General features: G+C 43.1%; 2 pseudogenes; one reads left to right on the forward strand and one right to left on the reverse strand.

The window, feature by feature from the left end:
• Positions 1-4,904: 4,904 nt before the first annotated feature.
• LOC120296031 lies at positions 4,905-5,909 on the reverse strand (annotated as a pseudogene).
• A 1,543-nt stretch (positions 5,910-7,452) lies between these two features.
• LOC104452879 lies at positions 7,453-19,335 on the forward strand (annotated as a pseudogene).
• Positions 19,336-19,851: the final 516 nt, after the last annotated feature.

The following is a 19,851-nucleotide window of genomic DNA, read 5'->3' on the forward strand; positions in this document are numbered from 1 at the left end:
ATAGAGAGGAACTCGACAAGACGAGAGATCTTCATATTACTTTGTGCACAAACAAAAGCATTCCAAGATACATAGAAAATAACACATTGAAACTTGAAATTTGTCCAAAAACACTAAAATTACTCTTTTCTGAAAAGAAACAGGTCCAGTCATAATCAGAAATCTCTAATCTCTAATTTTTGTCTTTGTGAGACTTGTCAATTATAAATCAAATGTCAACAGAGATCAAATTCACACAAGATTGACAAACCTAAATTTGAAATTGATAAGGCAAAATCGTTGTCGAGGTGGAAATAGTCATTTGTTGCAACGTCATTGTTGTACGATGGAAAATTGCTAATTTTTAAGAGAGAGTTGATTGATTGGAGGCTCAAAATAGCCATCTCATCAGGCATCAACAAACTTATTCAGAGCTAGACTCGCAAGCGGCGATTTCGCTTTTTTAGAAATCAACTCCCTCTCTCAATTTTGTTGACATTTTCCTTTCTCGGATAAGGAAAATGTTAGAGTATTCCAACAAGTCAAAATCGTGCATACTTTTAGAGAAGGAAACTCATGTGCATATTAATTATCAAATTGGATATTTTAATCATCTAATGTAAATGACACTCTAACATTAGATAGGCCATCGAGAGATTTATTTCCTTTGTTGATAGGAGGAGAGAAGACAGGACCAAATTTTGTTAGGACAGTAGTGATCAAACTTTAGGGCTTTGCCCTAATTTTTGTAAAAAGGAAGAAGTTAATCCATCCTATTAACTCCAACAAATGCTCAAATTATGGTAGGAGATCTCAAATTTCATAATTATGCACCACAAGTACTTATTGTCTTACCTAGTGAGGCAGACATGCATATCAATGGAGACCTGCGAAAAAATAAATTAATATTGGACTTTAGGTATCTATATAAACCCACTTCAATGGGACACATGATGCACAACCATACCTTAGACAATCAAGGCATACACTTGAAAATGGAGAAGGGTGAAGCCAAGCTCAGCGTGATGGTCATTCTATTGCTGCTTGCATCTAGTAGGTTACTCTCATCTCTCATCTACCATTATCTACGTCTACCATTATCATTTCTAAACGTAGAATAGAACTAACTAGTTTTCCATATATTTTTTTTCATTTAAGGTCTCGTCGTCTCACATGCTGAAATAGTTCCAACAAAAGGCCACGATGTCTCGGTTGATGCGGCAAATGATCCAAGTTGTTTTGTGGAGTGTCCTCCTGGGTTTCGTCTCATTATTAGAGATGGCAGATGTCAATGTGTTCGAGGTTAGGACCATTGATGGATGTGAGTTTGTGTGTCCGAGGGTGGAGGGAAAGCAAAAATAAACGGACTTCTACTCTTAATAAAATGGGTTCATGCTTTTGAGTATTTGACTTTTTTACAGCCTTGAAAATTTACAAATGGTCGAAGTGGATGGATTTGGAGCTTGCCATTTGATTGCACTGTAGTATTTTATAACGAAGTAATCAACAGTGCTGGCTTCATTCCTTATGTATAGCTTAAACGAACAATCAACAATGGATAGGAGAATAAAAATTTCAATATCCGGTCTTGAAAGACAAAGTTTCGAAAGAGTGGCGCACTCGATATCCTCATGGCTATGAATTTGATGCCAAGGAACATTCAAATAGTTTGAATGTTCTAACTACGTATGCTCTGAGTTGATAAAAAAATGAAGTACCGAAATTGAGGATCTAAGGGGAAATTTGAAAACATTAAATATTTATTGGGGTTGGGTTCATATCTGATCAACCTTACGGACCACTCGATAATTAAATTAGAGAAAATTTCAAATAACAGCTTCAAATGAAATCATCTTCTGAAAAGAGGACCCAAAGTTGACATTGTTTGGAAGAAGGGTCTGAAATGGCCAATTTAATCTCAAATAGAGATCCCGATTCACTAGCTAGTCAAATTCTATTCTCGGCTATGCGCATTTCTCGTAAGGATAATTTTGTTTTTCCCTTGCCGCATCCTCCTAAAGCTGCCTACTTTGCTTTTATATCACCTCCATCTTCGACCCCATCATTAGCCCTCTGATCGGTGAGCTCGTGAGGTTCACATCCTCATACGGGCTCTCATTGGTTTTGGCGAGGAGAAGCGTAATTGCAATTATTCACATCGATCATTCTCTTCGACATGAAATTCTCAATTTCTCAAGACGCGTCAAATCTCAGCTCGTTCATGCTAGATCTATATGCTTGGATTGGCCTCCATCTGACAGCGAAGGTGCTAGAATTGCTACCAAGGCCGGTGGTGGACAAGGCGGAGGGCTAAAATAGGACTTGTCAATTGCGGCGATGTGGCAATTGGAGAGGAAGCTGAAGATAAGACTAAGGTCAATCGGAGGAAGATAGGAGATATGAGAACTGAGGTTGTGGAATTGGGGGAGATCTTGTGATTTGGAACTAGTTAATGTGGTGGAATTTCTTATGATGTGCCTAGGCCTTCTTTGGATGGCCATATGATCGGTAGAACTTCTATGATTTGGCATCTAAATCCACTTCAAGATGGGATTCTTTTATATTTCATGATGCGTCATAAAAAGAAATGGTGAGAAGAGGTCACGTGAGCGAGAATAGTGTTGTTACTTATTAGGATCAACACTGTGGTGATATCAAGAGGATGAAGAAATGGAATTGGTTTATTATTTGCATAATCAGGTACCAACCATGCATTGGGGGAGTCTGTCTTCAACTAGGGGTAATTGGTTCCCAAGTGGGTCGATTCCCACTGTCAAATCAAGAACCAAACCGGTCCGGTTACCGATTTGCGAAATTGACCCCTCTGGTCCTAGAACCAAACCGGACGATGAAAAGCACAACATATATCTGTGGCGGCAACTTAGGGTAGTGGATGAGACCAGGCATGGTGGTTGAGCCCGGCAAGGTGAGATTTGAAGGGGACATCGGAGATGTCGTACTAGATGAGGTGGTAGACGTTGACATTTGGAACCGGGAGCCAAACCGATGCCTCCGACAACCACCTAGAATTGGCCAATACAGTCTGATTAAGGTGATTCTCAATCCGAGTGGTTTCTCTTATTCACCCCTAACCAAGCATCTCAAAAAATCAGCGGAGACAATCGATTTAGTGTTTGCAGCGTGGACTGATCTACAAGCATCAAGGACCTTATAAGTGAAAAAGCCGGGACAATACTAGAATTGTACCTTCCCAAATGAGAACTTTCTTGAATAACAAAGTTATTTGCCGGCTTTTGCTTCGTATGTTTTAGTAGGTACTCGTGGGTGCAAAATTACTGGAGATGAAGCTCCGTGTAAATAGTGTTTGACATTCTCTGTGAATGAATGAAATTTGCTCCCCATTATTTTTTAGTAACACCTCATTTGGTTTCTGAAACACAGCCGCTCATCTGTTTGAATGGATCTTCAAATTTGTGTATTTGCACTCCCTTCCATTCATGATAGGTATCACACGGTATATTTTCATTAGTCATTATTTCAACACTTGAGCGCCAAAGGGGAATTTGTGGCCACAGGCTGCAGTCCACCTTCTTCCGCCGGGTAGGTAGAAAAAGACAATGACCGCAGAAGATTTTGTGCCATGAGTTAATATCATTTGCAATCCACGATCAGTTTTGGCTCACATGCTGCACAGTTTCGGTGAAACAGCAAAATCATGATCTCAACGGCTAAGATTTTCCCCAGTTTTTTTATCCTGTCCACAATTGCGAAAGCTACTCAAATCTTAAAAGTGAGGACGGTAATCGAATGTGAGGGATGAAAAAAGAACAAGAGGGAAGCTGCGGAATACTAAGGCCCTGCTTGGTAACCATCCAAACCGGGCCAAATTCTGATTCTTTGTTCCCGGAATCAGTTTCGGCCTAGAATCGCTGGTAAAATTTTTGTTCCCGGAAACAAATTTGTTCCCAGGAACAGATTGGGAATAGAATCAAGAACAAAAAAAAAAGTTGATTCTTGTTCTGGGAACGAATTTGAGAATCAAAATCAAGAAATTTTATTCTTCCTTTCGGCCATCTCGCGACTGCCGTCCACCACTGTCCGCCACCATCCGCCGTCCGCCGCTGCCGTCCACCACCGTCGGCCGCTGCCGGCCGCCGTTCGGCGAGCTCGCCGGAGGCAAGCCCGCCACCGGCAAGGCTCGGCCTCCCTAGATGGCGAGGCCAAGCCTCGCCGGTGGCCGCTGCGAGCCTCGCCGGGGCGGGCGAGGCCGAGCCTCGCCGGGGCTGGGCAGGGGCTGGGCAAGCCTCGCGACGCCCAGCCCCACCGGTGGCCAGGCGAGGCTCGCCCAGCCCCGCCGGTGGCCTGGCAGGCCTCGCCCAACCCCGACGAGGTCGGCCTGGCCACCGGTGGGGCTCGGCCTCGCCAGATCTGGCTCGGCCGAGCCTCGGCGGGGCTAGGCGAGCCTCGCCCGGCTGCCGGCGAGGCTCGGCCGAGGCTCGCCTAGCCCGACGAGGACTGGCCTCACCGAGGGCCGGCGACGCTCCGGTGAGGTCGCCGGCTAGAAGAAGAAGAAGATGATGAGAAAAAGAAAAGAAAAAAAGGAAAAAAAGTAAAAAAAATATTTAAAAATTAAAAGAAATAGATTTGGAACAGAATTAATGAACACGGTACCAAACGCAATTATATTCCAGAATAAAAAATTTTGGACAGTTACCAAACGGCCTAAAATGCTTAGAATCAGTTCTCGGAAACAGAATAAAAAAGAATCAGTTCTGATCAGAATTTACTCCCGGGAACAGAATCGTTACCAAACGCGCCCTAAGATACCAATTTGATAGCAATTCATTTCGAAAAACCATCTGGTCCATGGCAGGAAAATCCCCACGCACACACAATCGATTTTGATGGGACAAACATAAAACCGATACATAAGAAGCAAACAAGCAAGTGAATTCATAATTGCATCAGTACCCATCTCCTTCATCACCATCCTCGCCATCGGCAGACTCGGCACCGACTTCTTCATAGTCCTTCTCCACGGCAGCAAGATCCTCTCGAGCCTTGGAGAACTCTCCCTCCTCCATGCCCTCACCGACGTACCAATGCATAAAAGCACGCTTGGCATACATGAGGTCAAAATTGTGGTTGATGCGAGAGAACACCTCGGCAACACTGGTTGAGTTGGAGATCATGTAGACAGCCCTCTGCACCTTGGCCAGGTCGCCTTCTGGAACAACAGCAAGTGGTTGGTTGTTAATATCGCACTTGAACCCCGTTGGGCACCAGTCAACAGATTCAATAGTGCGTTTGGTCTTGATGGTGGCCACATCTGCATTCGCGTCCTTTGGAACAACCTCTCCACGACTCGATGTTAAAAGATATATTACTTGGGTAATGAACACGGGCGAAGTTGTTGGCGGCATCTTCTTTGCCGCTGATGAGCTCCTCAGGGTGAAAGAGTCGGCGGTAAGTGCCAGTCGTCACCTCGTCAATGACAGTAGGCTCTAGATCCATAAACATGGCACGAGGGACGTGCTTGCCAGTGCCTGTCTCGCTAAAGAAGTTGTCGAAAGCATCATCGCCTCCACCGATCGTCTTGTCACTCACCATTTGGCCATCGGGCTGTAGAGCCACGGGCATCATGTTAACAGCTAATAACGATCATTAAATGAACAATTCAATTTTGAGATATACGCATGCTATGAAAGGTTATAGAAACCCACCTGAATGCCGTGCTCGAGAGAGTAGAGCTCCCAGCAAGCGTTGCCGACCTGAATGTCAGCCTGGCCAATATGAATTGATATGCACTCTCTCGTCTTCTTCGACGGTCTGGAGAGGAGGGACGAGGACGGAGACGGAAGGATCTGGCGAGTGAGAGCGGCGGCAAAGGGAGGCAGAGGAGTTGGGCAAGACGCCTGCCAGAATGCGGTGAGAGGGATGCAGGGAAATGCGGGAGGATATGTATACATATAACAGGGTAAAGAGGCGGATGCGGATTTGTTGTAGGCTATTATAGGCTTAGATCACGGGCCTATGCTGCTCCCACCCTGCGCCGTAACGGCTCGGGGCATTTTTTGAGCAGGCTTGGACAAGGACCGGTTAGTTAAGTCCGGCCGAATTAGGCTTGAGTGCAGTTCACCCGGCTTGCATGGTCACTATATTAACTTTTTTCGTGATGGTTGGGCTTAGGTGATATTGGTCTGAGGGTGCGTTTGGATGGGCATTTAGAAAGCCCATTCAGCCCCCAAAGTCCCTTCAGCTAAAATATGGGTGTTTGGCAATCAATTTCAAAGAGCTTTCAAATGAAAGCCAACCCTTGGAATGCTGAAAGCCCAAGGCTAGTAGGGCTTTCAGCATTCTACCAAATGCTAAAAACAATTTTTTCTTCCTAAACTACCCTCATTAATTTTTCATATTTCCGTTATTGCCTCTGTATTTATTTATTTTTTAAATGAAAAAGGAGTAGCCTTTCGCCGGACTGGCGAAGGGCGACGGCTACTGGCAAGCCAGATCTGGTGTCGGCGGTCATCGGCTAAGGTTGCCCAAGGTCGGGCGACCTTCAGCGAGGGTCACGCAACCCAACCGAGGGCCGCCGGAGGTTGCCCGACCTCGGGCGACCCTCGTCAAGGATCACGTGACCCAGCCGAGGGTCTCCGGAGGTCGCCCGACCTCGGGCGACCAGGTCGCTCGACCCGGGGGCCGCGCGACCTAGGCGACCGCCGCCCGGGTCTCGCGGCCGCGGGGCGGGGTCACACGACGGGTTGTGTGACCCAGGGGCGATCGCCCGGGTCGTGCGGCCCTTGGGTCGAGCGACCACAGTCGCCCGAGGTCGGGGGACCTCCGGCGGCCCTCGGGCCGGGTCGCGCAACCCTCGCCGAGGGTCGCCCGAGGTCGGGCAACCTCTGGTGGCCCTCGGCTGGGTCGTGCGACCCTCGCCGGAGGTCGCCCGACCTCAGGTGACCTCAGCCGACGGCCGGCGGCGGCCGCAGCCCTTCGCCAAACCGGCGAAGGGTTTAGTTAAATTTAAAAAAAAAAAAGAAAAGAAAAGAAAAGAAAAGAAAATAATATATATATATATATATATATATATACCTAAAGCCCCTTGGAAAGTTCTTTTTACCAAACACATATTCAACTCAAAGTCCATTTGCAAAATTTTTTTACCAAACACAATTGTATTTTTCCCAAATAGCTTTGGGCTTTCAGCATTTGCATTGGACTCAAAGCCCATTGCAAATGCTGAACAAAACGCAGCCTCCCTCACATACTGATGGTGTATTCCAAATATGAGAGTTTGTGTTAGACCTTGTTATCACCCCGTCAGAAATGAACGTACGTTCCCTTTTATATCCCGTCTCCCATAAAGACGATTACCAAATGGGCGGTTGTCACGAAAGGATACGAAGCGTGGAAAAACTTCATGCGAATAGTCACAACTTTAAGAGAAAATGTGGGTCTAAAATGTGGGATCACAAAAATAAATAACATCCTCGTCACTAATGACTCATTAGAATGCTCTGTCCAACTGGACTAAAATGTGGGTCTCCCTTGTCGACCCGAGTGAGCTCCCCATTGCGGATCTCACCAATCGATGAAGAAGATGATGGAGAGAAGAGAAAACGAAATGGGGTCATCTGCGAGCAAGGAGGAAAGGAGGAGAGGAAATCTTTGACCCCGGGGCCACACTGCCATTCAAGCTGGCGAACGAGAGAGCGGCGATACGAAAGCACTGCTGGGTGAAGGATCCTTGGAGGTCAATGACCAATGTCTTGGGAGACATCGCCGTCGTCTTCGGGCTTATCTGTGGGGCGGTGTATTTGAATAGCTGGGTCGTTTGGCCTCTCTATTAGGCCGCCCAAGGCACCATGTTCTAGGCCCTCTTCGTTCTCCGCCACGATTGGTATAATCTCTAGCTTGTCTCTTGCAAAGAAACTCATATCATGTCATCATATTTCATGGACATATTAACATTGTCATAATCTATGAGGCACTAATACTCTTCAAGAGCCTTTGAGTCGTGTCGGACACTTCGATATGTGTCTGACACTTTCTGCCACTTGGTCAAGACGTGTCAAAAAATCTGACACCTGGTCAACTTTCTTGACACTCTTCGATACTCGAGTCGGAATTTTGACATACGAGTTTCCCATACGTGATTCCGATATCGAGATTAATTTTAAAAATTCAATAAATGAGAGGTCAAAATATATACGTGAAAAAAAAAAACACAATAATAAAAATAATAAATGGAGAAAGAAGAAAAATCTAGTCTTCTTTTCTCTTCTAACTCTCACTTCTTGTGATACATAATTCACTCTTTAAGTTTTTTTTCTCCTCTTCGAACATATCTAACATGCGAGTCCAGAATATAGATCGCTTGTTTTTTCTCCAAGTTTTATGAATTATTGAAAAATAGTTGAATTTGTCAAATTGAAATAATGAATGATATTAATAAATAATGGATTAATGTTTCTAGTGTATATTCATTCCAGACTTATTTATTTATTTATTTATTTATTTATGAATTTGATTCAAATTAATTTGATTGAAATAATCATAAAAATGATAATTTATTATGTATATATAAAAGTATATTTAATATATAACGTGTCCTAACATATTTGAATTCTTTGTTTTTTGAAAAAGGACGTGTCGGCGTGTTGTGTCGCGTGTTAGTGTCGGTGCTACTTAGGTCATAATTTGTGTTGTGATTGTCTTTAGTTCAGTTATTCCACCTTGCATTCCCTCTTTATCAATTCTTAGGTGAGTTGTCTCTTGTTAGCGTGTTTGCCTATGAAAATTCCAATCACTTTATTTTCATCGTCATTTAAATTTTGGTGTTTCTTTTCTTTCGAAACCGGCACAGTCGGCACGGGAGCTTCTCAAACAATTCCAAGTTGAATAGTGTGGTGGGACATCTTCTTCATTCCTCCATTCTTGTGCCTTACAATGGATGGTAAGCTTCTAGTTGCTAATGCTTAGACCCAATTTATTTCATAAAATATGAATAATTTAAAAAAAATTTCTTAAAAATACTGATTATATTACTTGAAATAATTAGTTTATAAAAATGTTTTCATTATTGATAATAATTTATGTCTGAACATTTTCATAAAATATGAAATTATTTTTTGTTGGTTCATTTTTATAAGCGATATAAGTGATTATTTTTAAGAAATTATATTCCTATTCATTTATTTTCCACGAATTAAACAAAGCCTTAGTTTCGTTTGAACTCGTCTAAATCATTAGTTTTATAGAAATTACCTTACTCTTCCCTTTTAAGAAGCTTTTGAATGGTTAGAACTTTGAATGATTTTAGTCAACAATCACGCATGATATGACTAACAATCTCAAATGTCACTTCCTTTCACATCAAATTCTACATGAGAATCAGCCACAAAACTTATCGCCATAATCACGGGCACATTTAGAAGGACAAGTCATGGCATCCAATTAGGTCATGTTTGGTAACTATCCAAACAGAGTAAAATTCTAATTTTTTGTTCCCATAATCAGTTTGGGTTCAAAATCACATTTGGTAAAATTCTTGTTCCCGGGAATAGATTGGGAGTAGAATCAAGAATAAAAAAAAATGTGATTTTTGTTCCAGAATCAGAATTGAGAATCAAAACTCTTCTTCTTCTCTTTTCTTCTTCTTCATCGACTGCCATCCCGCAACCGCCGCCCGCTGCCGCTTGCCACCGCCATTGGTCGCCGTCATCCGCCGCTAGTCGCCGTCGTCCGCTGCTATCGGATGCCGTCGTTCACCATCGCCGGTCGCCGGCAACTGATCTGGTCGAGCCTTGCCGGGCCGGGTGAGGCCCGCTTAGCCCCGGTGAGGCTTGCCCAACCTCATCGGTGGCCAGGCGGGCCTCACCCAGCCTTGGCAAGGCTTACCTAGCCACCGGTGAGGCTCGGCCTTGCTAGTGGCTAGGCGAGCCTTGCAACACCTAGCCTCGCCGGTGGCCAAGCGGGCCTCGCCCAGCTGCCGGCAAGGCTCGGCGACTAGGGCCAACCTCGCCTGGGCCGGCGATGCTCTAGTGAGGTCGGCGACCCTTGTTTGGGCTGATCGCCAGTTCGGTGACCGGCCTGAAGAAGAAAAAGAATAGGAGAAAAAAGAAGAAAAGAAAAGAAAAAAAAAGGAAAAAATTATAAAAATTATTTAAAAATTAAAAGAAATTGATTTGGAGCGAGAATCAATGAACAAGGTACCAAACTCAATTCTATTCCAGAATCAGAAATTTTGTACAGTTACCAAACATGTTCTTTTACTCAAAATTAGTTCCCGGGAGCAAAATAAAAAATAATCATTTCTGATCAGAATTTGTTCCCGGAAACAGAATCGTTACCAAACGCGCCCTTAGTCATCTGCCTCTGCTCTTTCTTTCCTTCCACCCCCCCTCAATTATTGGTATCATTATTTCTAAGTTGGACCTCTCAATTATTGGTATCGTTATTTCTAAGTTGGGTTCAATTTCTTCCTTCTTGCAGTTATCAGAGAGAATGCACAAGAGCTTCGACCCCATTGCAAGGACTCTCCGCTTCACAGTCCCTTTTCAGATGCTTGCCTACTCCTTATATTTTGTGAGTGTTCGACACATGCTCCCCAAGATGATACTCTTCTTGTTGCTTATTTTGAATCAACAACGTTAAAGCAAGGAGAGAAAAGTAATATCCTACAAAGAGCCTTCCGAATTGCCTTACTTTATTCCCAAGCCGATAGATCATAGGCCCAACTAACTTGTTCAAATCGAACATGAATCCTACTCATGGAGCAATCAATGCTTGCTTTGAATGGTGGAGCCTGAGCTTGAAGCTTAGTTTATTCTCTTTAAGATTCGATACCTCGCTATCGATTCGTGATCTCGAGCATAACCGCTCGGGTATAGATGATTTGGGAGGTGAGGACACCTGGAGTGCCATAACTTGGCATGCCGGGACACTTAAGTGCCATAACTTTAAAATGGTACACTTAAGTGCCATCATCGGAGTAAAATGGGACACTTAAGTGCCAATCCGGCCAAAAACCGGTCAAAATGCAGACGTGGCATTTTCCGGCGACATTCTTAACTGATGTGGCTATTTTTTTTTTATAAAAAAAAGCACACGTGGAGGAGGAAAACGACGTCGCCCCATCCACTGTGCATTTGGCCAAACTAAACGACGTCATTTTTCGTTAGTGTTAAACGACCTCGTTTGGTTTATTTGGATTTTAACATTTCGTCAGTTCACACTAGGTCTGACGTCCTCTCCATCCATCACCGTTCACAGCTCGCTGTTCGCAGGTGATCGCTCACCGTCGTCGCTCACCTTTGTCGCTCGCCGTTGTCGCTCGCCGTCGTCGAGCGCCGTCATCGCTCGTCGTCGTCGATTTGCTCAGGTTTTTTCTCTTCTTCCTCTACCCGGTGGTGAAATTAGGGCTCCGACTCGTTTATTAGGGCTCAGACTTCAAATTTGGGGTTCGGCTGGGAAAGGTCAGGCTTGATGTGAGATTTATGGCTGAGATGTAGTGCTACAATCCTATTGGGGGGTTCGAATTGACAGTTTAGGAGCGGCATTGAAATATAGGCTCGGTGTAGGGCTTGGCGGGGGGAAAATTAGGGCTCAGTGTAGGGCTCGACGTCGCCTCATCCACTGTGATGTGTGATTCATTCAGGGTGTTGAATTGTGATGTGCGAAAGTAATTTGTAGTGGTCGGATGTGAAATGTGCGATGATTGGTGATTGTTAGGGTTCAGAGTATTGGACTTTGCACATGTTCGAATCGAAGGTTGTGGGGATGGGGACTTCTGGATATTTTTTTAATAAATTGCATTGTTGAGGACCCATGCTGAGGAATCTCTCCATATTTTAAAGAAATGCGACGGCATAATCAAAGCAGTTGTCGGGTCCCATCTTTAATTTTATTTGTCCTTGTCCTAAGGCCTCTTGTTTTCAAGCTGCAGCTGTCGTCTGACCGCATCTTCCCTCTCTCTTCTTCTTTTCTTTTCTTTTCTTTTCTTTAATAAAGAGTGTAGGGACCTCCACTTGCAATTGTCTGTTCTTTGTGAATGTGGTCCCAAAAGTTAATTGTATATTTGTCCTCTTTTGTTGCGAAATGGCGCATAAAGACTATGTTGTTGTCATCGTTTACTACGGTGGAGATTTTGTGATTGGGGAGGATGAGTGGGAGTATGAGGGGGGGAATGAGGGTACTATCTTTGTAGATATAAAGAAGGTATCTTATATTTCATTTGTTAGGGTTATAGTGACATTTTTGCCTTGTAGAGTACAAAAGTTGTTGTATTGTGTTCCTAGGAAAGGCTTGAGAGATGGTTTGAGAGTTTTGGAAGATGATAATGGTTTTAGGGATGTCTTATATCATTATCTTCATGGCGAAGAGGCGAAAGTGTTTGTTGAAAATAATAGTGAGGACGAAGATGATAACAGAGATACCACCCAAGTAGGAGAAGGAGGAGATGAAGTAGGTCATGATGGACAGGATGGGGAGGAGAGGGGCGCAAATGCTGTTCACTAGAGCGATTGTGACATGGGTGATGTCACCATCACTGAATTAGATTGGGAAGTAGCTGAATCCAGTGACGGTGATGATGACGATGACGATGAAGGGTTGGCTACTGAAGCAGAAAATTTGTTAATCTTAAGTGACGCCGACGATGAGGAGCTTACACAGTCAAGGAAAAAACAAAGGGACTTTTTGTCAGATAGATTTGCAACTTTGCATGTAGCTGTTCATCCAAACAGAGACGAAGGCCCTGCAAATGTTGGTGTTGTTGGCCAGGTCCTGGAGACAGATTATGAAGAAAGCATTGACACCACAACTTCCCAGGACGAAGTTGAAGAAGATCAACGAGCTGTGCGTAGAAGGAAAAGTAAGTTTCCTTCCTATGATCCATCTATTGTGTCTCCTACTTTGTCAGTAGGTATGAAATTCCATGATGCGATACAATTTAGGAAAGCTATACTGAAGAACTCCATTGCTGCACAAAGAAATATTGATTTCATTAGAAATACCAAGAAATTTGTAAGAGCTAGGTGTTCGCAGCAAAACTGTCCATGGACGATTTACTGTGCGTTTGTTAAGAAGAGTGGGTCTTTTCAGATTAGAGCCTACCAAGAGGAACACACTTGTTCCATTAATTTTCAAAACAAAAGGGTAACAAGTGCATGGTTGTCCAAGCACTTCTTCGATCTGATCAAGGTGATGCCCAACTTGAAACTTGCTAACTTTAGGATGCTGGTGAAGGAGCTTGTAGGCATCAATGTATCTAGGAATCAGTGCAAAAGAGCAAAGCAAAAGGTGATAAAGGTACTTATTGGTCAGTATGATAAGGAATATGGACAGGTGTGGGAGTATGCTTGGGAGTGTAGGCTGCAAAACCCTACAAGTAGAGTGTATGTAGAGGTGATTGAGAGACCGCTTCACGATCATGGGACCAAGTTCGATAAGTTCTATGTGTGCTTTGATGCATGCGAGACGAGGATTTTAGCTGGTTGTAGACGGATTATAGGATTGGACGGCTGTTTCTTGAAGGGCTTGTGCAAGGGAGAATTGTTGGCAGCGATTGGAAGAGATGCGAATAACCAAATGTTCCCACTAGCTTGGGCTATTATAAAGATTGAGAACAAGGACAATTGGTCCTGGTTCTTGAAAAATCTGATGGCTGACTTGGAGATAACAAACGGGAAGGGTGGGCATTCACGAGCGACCAACGAAGGTAATGCTTGCTTTTTGAAAAATTTAGTCAATAGTTTGCTTTGCTTTGTAATATGAACATGTAATTTGCTCTAGTATTTCTTACTTTGAATTATTGCGGGGATTGGTTCCGGCGATGGCAGTTGTTGCCCCATGCTGAACATCGAATGTGTGCGCGGCACATATACGGAAATTGGGCAAAGAACTATAAAGGGGATAAGCTGCAATTGCAATTTTGGCAATTAGCAAAGAGTGCAAACATGGCTGACTTTAGAATAGCCAAAGAAGGACTGCTTCAGTTGACAAAGGAAGGTTGTGCTACCCTATTTCAACTAGAACCGAAGCATTGGTGCGGGGCATTCTTCAAAGTGAGGAGTTCAAGTGCGATAACGTCGACAACAACATTTGTGAAGTATTTAATTCGAAGATAATAGATGCCGAGATGCAAACCAGTCATCTCAATGCTTGAAGATATACGAGTTGCGGTTATGACTCGGCTGCAGAAACAAAGAGATGAGGCTGCAAAGTGGACAAGACAATATGGTCCTAGGATTGTGAAGAAATTGGATGAGAACTTGGCTGCAAGTACGCATTGTCATCCCATTTGGAATGGAGATGACGGATATGAGATAATGAACGGTGCAGATAAGTATATTGTCAATCTAGGAAGTAGGAAGTGTTCATGTAGAGCATGGCAAGTAAGTGGAATTCCATGTGCACATGCCATATGTGCCATCTAGTTGAAGGGCGACAATACAGATGATTACATCGATGATTGGTACCATAAATCAAAATATCTTGCTTCCTATCAGTTCATGATGCAGCCAATTAGAAGTAGCAAGTTTTGGGAGCCCACGGATCATGAAGCACCTCAACCTTTGCCACTGAAGAAGACAATTGGAAGGACAAAACGAAGACGAAGAATGGCGGAGGGAGAGGTCTCGGGTCAGCAAAGAATGAGTAAGCAGGGTGCAAAGATCACGTGCTCTTATTGTCGCATAACAGGCCACAAATATTAAAGGTTGTCAATTGAGGAAGCAACAACGGTTGAGGCAAGGTGAAGGGCCTAGTGAAGAGAGAGTTGGAGAAATGCACACGGCAGGGCCAAGTGAGTCGATTGTTCTTCAGTTAACAAGTAGAACCCCGGTAAGTCATGAAATTTATTTTATGTTTATGTTGCTTTCATGTCGTTTATCATAAAAATGTACATAATATCCTATTTGGCCTTGTATGTAATGTGTTTGTTAGGTCACAAGAAGAACCTCAATAAGTCATGAAACTGAACAGCATGTTCGAAGAAGGCAAGGTAGAACACAGCTAAGTGAAGGATTGGCCCAAGCAGCATCACGACCAGCTGAAGGATTCACCCAAGCAGCATCAGGGCCAGCTGAAGGATTAGCCCAAGCAGAATCACAGCTAGTGCAGTCGACTGTTCTTCAGCAACGAAAGAAATACCCAGTGCTAAATTCAACCAATTTGTATTCAGTTTTTATTATTATATGTCTCGATATTATATTTATGGTATCTTTTGGCCTCTTTCTCAGGTTCGAAGAAAGCAAGTTGGAACTCAACTGCCAACTGAAGGGCCATCACACAACTGAAGGGCCATCACAGGAGCCACCTCAAGGATCATCACAGGAGCCACCAGAAGAATCACTGCAAGGGGCACCACAAGTACCACCACCAGTACCACCAGAAGGCCCAACAGAAGGAGGTGTCACTGAAGTTGAAGGGCTACACAGAAGGACAACTAGAACAAGGCCAGGTGAAGGGGCAGGTACACAAAGGCCATCTAGAAGACGCCCAGCACAATTGGTCGAAGAAGCCCCGGCTGTAGTTAAAGGGCCCAAGAAAGCAGGAAAAAGGGGCAACAAATCACAAGTTCCTAAAAGTGACGCCCCTATTCAAACAAGAGGGGCACTTGAGAAGAGGTTAAGACAATATGGCTATGGCCTTTATACAGATGAGCGTATTGGAATAGTCATTCTCAATGTAAGTTTTATTGGCTGCATTTAATTTAATTTATGCTGTAGATTTTTGCTAACAATTTATTGTTTTTTTTAGCACAGGGAGAAGTTCGAAGTTCTTATCTCAAGCCCAACTCAAGAATCGATGGCTGCACCAACAAAAAAGAAAACATCAACATCAACTGTGCCAACAAAAAATAAGAGAAAGAACCCAGCTCCAGCTCCAGCTCCAGCTCCTTTTGATTCAATTCGGCCTAGGACATTTACGGCTCCATCTGAGTTAGTGGATACTGAGAAGGTTGAAGAAGAAGTTGCACGTCCAGTTAGAAATAGTGCCAGAATTATGAATCAAGTGAAAGGCCCATCGAAAGGAGGACGAACAGGGGGTGTCGTGTATATTGATTGATGAGATGAGATGTGATAGGATTTGTGGAGCTTAGGAGTAAAAACAGTTATGTAAATGATGATGTTGTCGTGTATATAGAAAGTCTATGGATAACCATCTTTTGTTTTTTTCTTTAGTTTGTCATTCATTGATGTTGTCAGACTTAGACTTGATGAAATATCAATGAAATGACATTGATGTTGTCAGACTCAGACTTGATGAAATATCAATGAAATGATCTTGCGATGCTTGTCAATTTATGTTGTTGTTTATCATGGATTCTGCTTTTACTTATTGCTGCTGCTGTTGGTATTCTGTGGTGATAGCTAGAGTGCTGGTGTATCTGGTGATGGTGGATGGTGATGTTTGGTGGTAGTCAGTTTGTTGTTGGGGTGCTAATGTGGTGGTTGGGGTGCTGGTGTGGCTGGTGGTGATGCCTGGTGATTATTGGTTTGTGGTGGGGGTTATAGGCTTAAGCAGCTGCACCTACACCTGGTACAAGTGTGCAATTTGCACATCTTACACCATGCGTATTGGTGCAAACTAGTGCAAGGCTCAGCTTGCACTAGTATCTTGTGCAGCAACACCACCAGCATGGTGGTGGCTGGAGCGCCTAGTGTGTAGTGTGGCTAGTGGTGATGGTTGGTGGTGTCGCCGGTGCTAGTGGCTGGCGTAATTTTTACAGAAAACCCACAAAAAATTGGCACTTAACTGATCCTATTCTAAAAAAACTTGGCACTTAACTGTTCACTTTTAACTACAAGTGACACTTAACCGATCACTTTAACAATAACTTGACACTTAAGTGATCCTTTTTTCATCGCGACTAGCACTTACGTGATTACTAAATACAACTTATGGCACTCGGGTAATCACTCATGTTTGTCTTGTGTATATGTTGGTCTGCATCAAAACAGAGAAGATGATGGTAAACTTATGGCAAGTCCATACGACAGCACAAACAACAACAAAGCAACAATGATCTTGTTCCACAACACAAACTTCTTCGCATCTTTCAAAAAGAAAAAAGCCAACATTTAATCCAGAACAACACCATTTTTAACTATGGCAGTCGGAGAAACTTTTTCTCATTTTCAAGTACTTTACATTTCATCATAAAGTACAATAGACAACAAAACAACACCATAATACACGCTTGGTAACACTTTCGTTCAATTTTCATCATTGGAACTTCATTCTTGAAAGGTTTAGTTGAAGATGCTTGAGCGTGCATTGAGACTTCATTCTTCAAAAGTTTAACTGAAGACACTTGAGCTTGCATTGAGTCAACATCGTCCAAGTCGTCCACGAACACAGATGGAGATTGCTGTCTTTTATGAAGTAGATCCAATATCACCTCTATGGCTCGGTCAGAGAACTTCTCATCGATCCATTTGAAGTATTTGCACTTCGACGCTTCTTTATATCGGGCGCATCCATAAAATCTTCTCCCATGATTGATTTGAGTCCACGATGTTCTTCTTGGACTCGGTAACCCACAAAAACAGAAACGCTAGCCTTCTCCTTCGCTTCGGTGAGAGGAAATTGAGGCGCTGCTGCGAGTCCTGCTCTCCATTTCCAAGATTCGACGAAGGAATTTTGAGCAAATGAAAATTAGGGTTTGAGACTTCAATTCGAGCACTTCAATAGGGATTTTGGCCGATTTAGGGTTTTAGATTTGGGGCATTTGGGGAGACAACGTTGTTTTTGGAAGATTTGGGGCTTTTATTATGCAGACGACGTCGTTTCTGGTGAGTGAGAGCCGACTCAGCTCTCCGGCGAGCCACGTAGGCAAAAAATAATAATAAAATATTGCCACGTAGGATTTCTGGCAAGGGTCGCCGGAGGTGGCACTTAAGTGTCCCACTCGAAAAAAAAAAGTGGTACTTAAGTGTACCGTTTTGAAGTTATGGCACTTAAGTGTCCCGGCGTGCCAAGTTATGGCACTTGTGCTGGACTTCTGCCGATGATTTGGACATGCCTTCGTGATTGTAATTAATTAAAATCAATTCCAGTTCCTCTGACCAGCAAGATCGTCTGTGAACTTCATATTCTACTTTTAAGTTCAAAGCCTGAATTTTAGCGGAGAATTTAGAAACAGAAAAAAGTATTCTTGAGTTTTTACAGATCATAAAAAGAAAGCCAAATTTTGAATGGGAGAATGGAGTCACATATTGTTAATTTCCCAGTGGAGAAGTAGTCAGAGGAAAGAGGGTCACACTTTCACCCAATATTGTCATATTGGGTTTGCTTGTTGGATTGTCCTTCGTGATGGGTCCTCTGTAGTTGCTCAAGCTTTATGGCATCCCTTATTGGGTAATCCCTCTTCCTATTCTCCTCTTTCTTCATCATCATCTTCACTAAAGTTTAAAGTTTCGGTATAGTAACTATGGATTTGAAAATTCTGCACCCTAAGCGGCACGGCAAACTTTTATTTCGATGTTTAGTGTGACCCAATTGTTCATAAGGTCTACTTACGGCTTGCCATATCTGTCCATATCTGAATTTTGTTCATTAATTGTAGTATTTCCTAGCATTCGACAGATTCTAACCAGAGTGCATTTCTAATTGTTGTTGGTTTTATCAGATTTTTGTGATATGGCTGGACTTTGTGACTTATCTCCATCACCATGGTCATGAAGACAGTCTGCCTTGGTACAGGGGAAAGGTAATGTCATTCAATGAAAGAAGACACTTTCCACCTTCTTTTTCTTGTTCTGGGACAATAATTTCATGCAAGTAATTGAAGGTTGTCTCTTTCGCTTTTTTCTGTTTTAAGGAATGGAGTTACTTATGAGGTGGGCCCACCATATTCAATAGCAACTACTGGTGGTTCAATAACATTCACCATAATATCGAAACTCACGTCATACATCATCTTTTCCCTCAGATCCCCCAATATCACTCGATTGAAGCCGTGAGTTAAATACTTATCCCTCTTTTGGGTAGTCAAAAATTGATTTAATTGATAAAAATAGAAGCTTTGTTGTGTAGACGCAAGTATCACGAGAATCATTGAAATAGGTTCATCCCGTCGCTGTCTCTGTCAGACTAAATAATGCATATCTACAAAGTGATGGGCTTCGATAATGATGGCATCTCTTGATAAATACTTGAGAGATACCCTTTTTTCATGCGATGATGCAGACGGAAGCGGCAAAGCCAGTTTTCGGGAAATATTACCAGGAGCCGAAGAAGTTGAGCCCATAGCCCTTCTATTTGATCAGGACATTAATACAAAGTTTGAAGAGGGATCACTATGTCAGCGACATCGGGGAGGTTGCCTACTACCGAATTGACCCTAAGCTTGGTGGTGGTGACTCTTCTAATTCAGATGCTAAGTAAGAAGGCTTGCAATGCGGCATTTGAACATACATCAAACGGGGGGTTCCAACTTCAATCAATATTGAAGCTTAACTCTCGACACTTTGGTGAAGCTTCGTATCAAATAGATCTCACACGTTTCACTTGGTTGACGAAGCTGCTATACGCAAGCCACTAGTAGATGCGAAAGAGGGGGGGGGCTGACCGTGAGTGTAGAGCTTGTGTTTGTAATATGTAGAGCAAGAAGTTGTAGATCTACTTTCGAAAAGGAATAACTCGTCTCTTCATCCTGTTATATCCCGTGTCAAGAATGTCTACGAATGACAATTGACGAAGATAACTTTTAGTTCTCCCTCCCTCTTCTACCCCGATCATACAAATCAAACTTTATCTAAGAGGCCTTGGAGTGCAGGGGTCGTCCACTGAGTCAGCATCGGTTTTATATATATATTAATATACATCGATGTCGGAAATATATCAATCAGCTTTAGAGGTCATTTGGTACCTTCAACGACTTCAATTGTCGTGAAAATGAGT

The sequence above is a fragment of the Eucalyptus grandis genome, chromosome 1, assembly GCF_016545825.1.
Source record: "Eucalyptus grandis isolate ANBG69807.140 chromosome 1, ASM1654582v1, whole genome shotgun sequence".
In the NCBI taxonomy this organism is placed as follows: domain Eukaryota; kingdom Viridiplantae; phylum Streptophyta; class Magnoliopsida; order Myrtales; family Myrtaceae; genus Eucalyptus; species Eucalyptus grandis.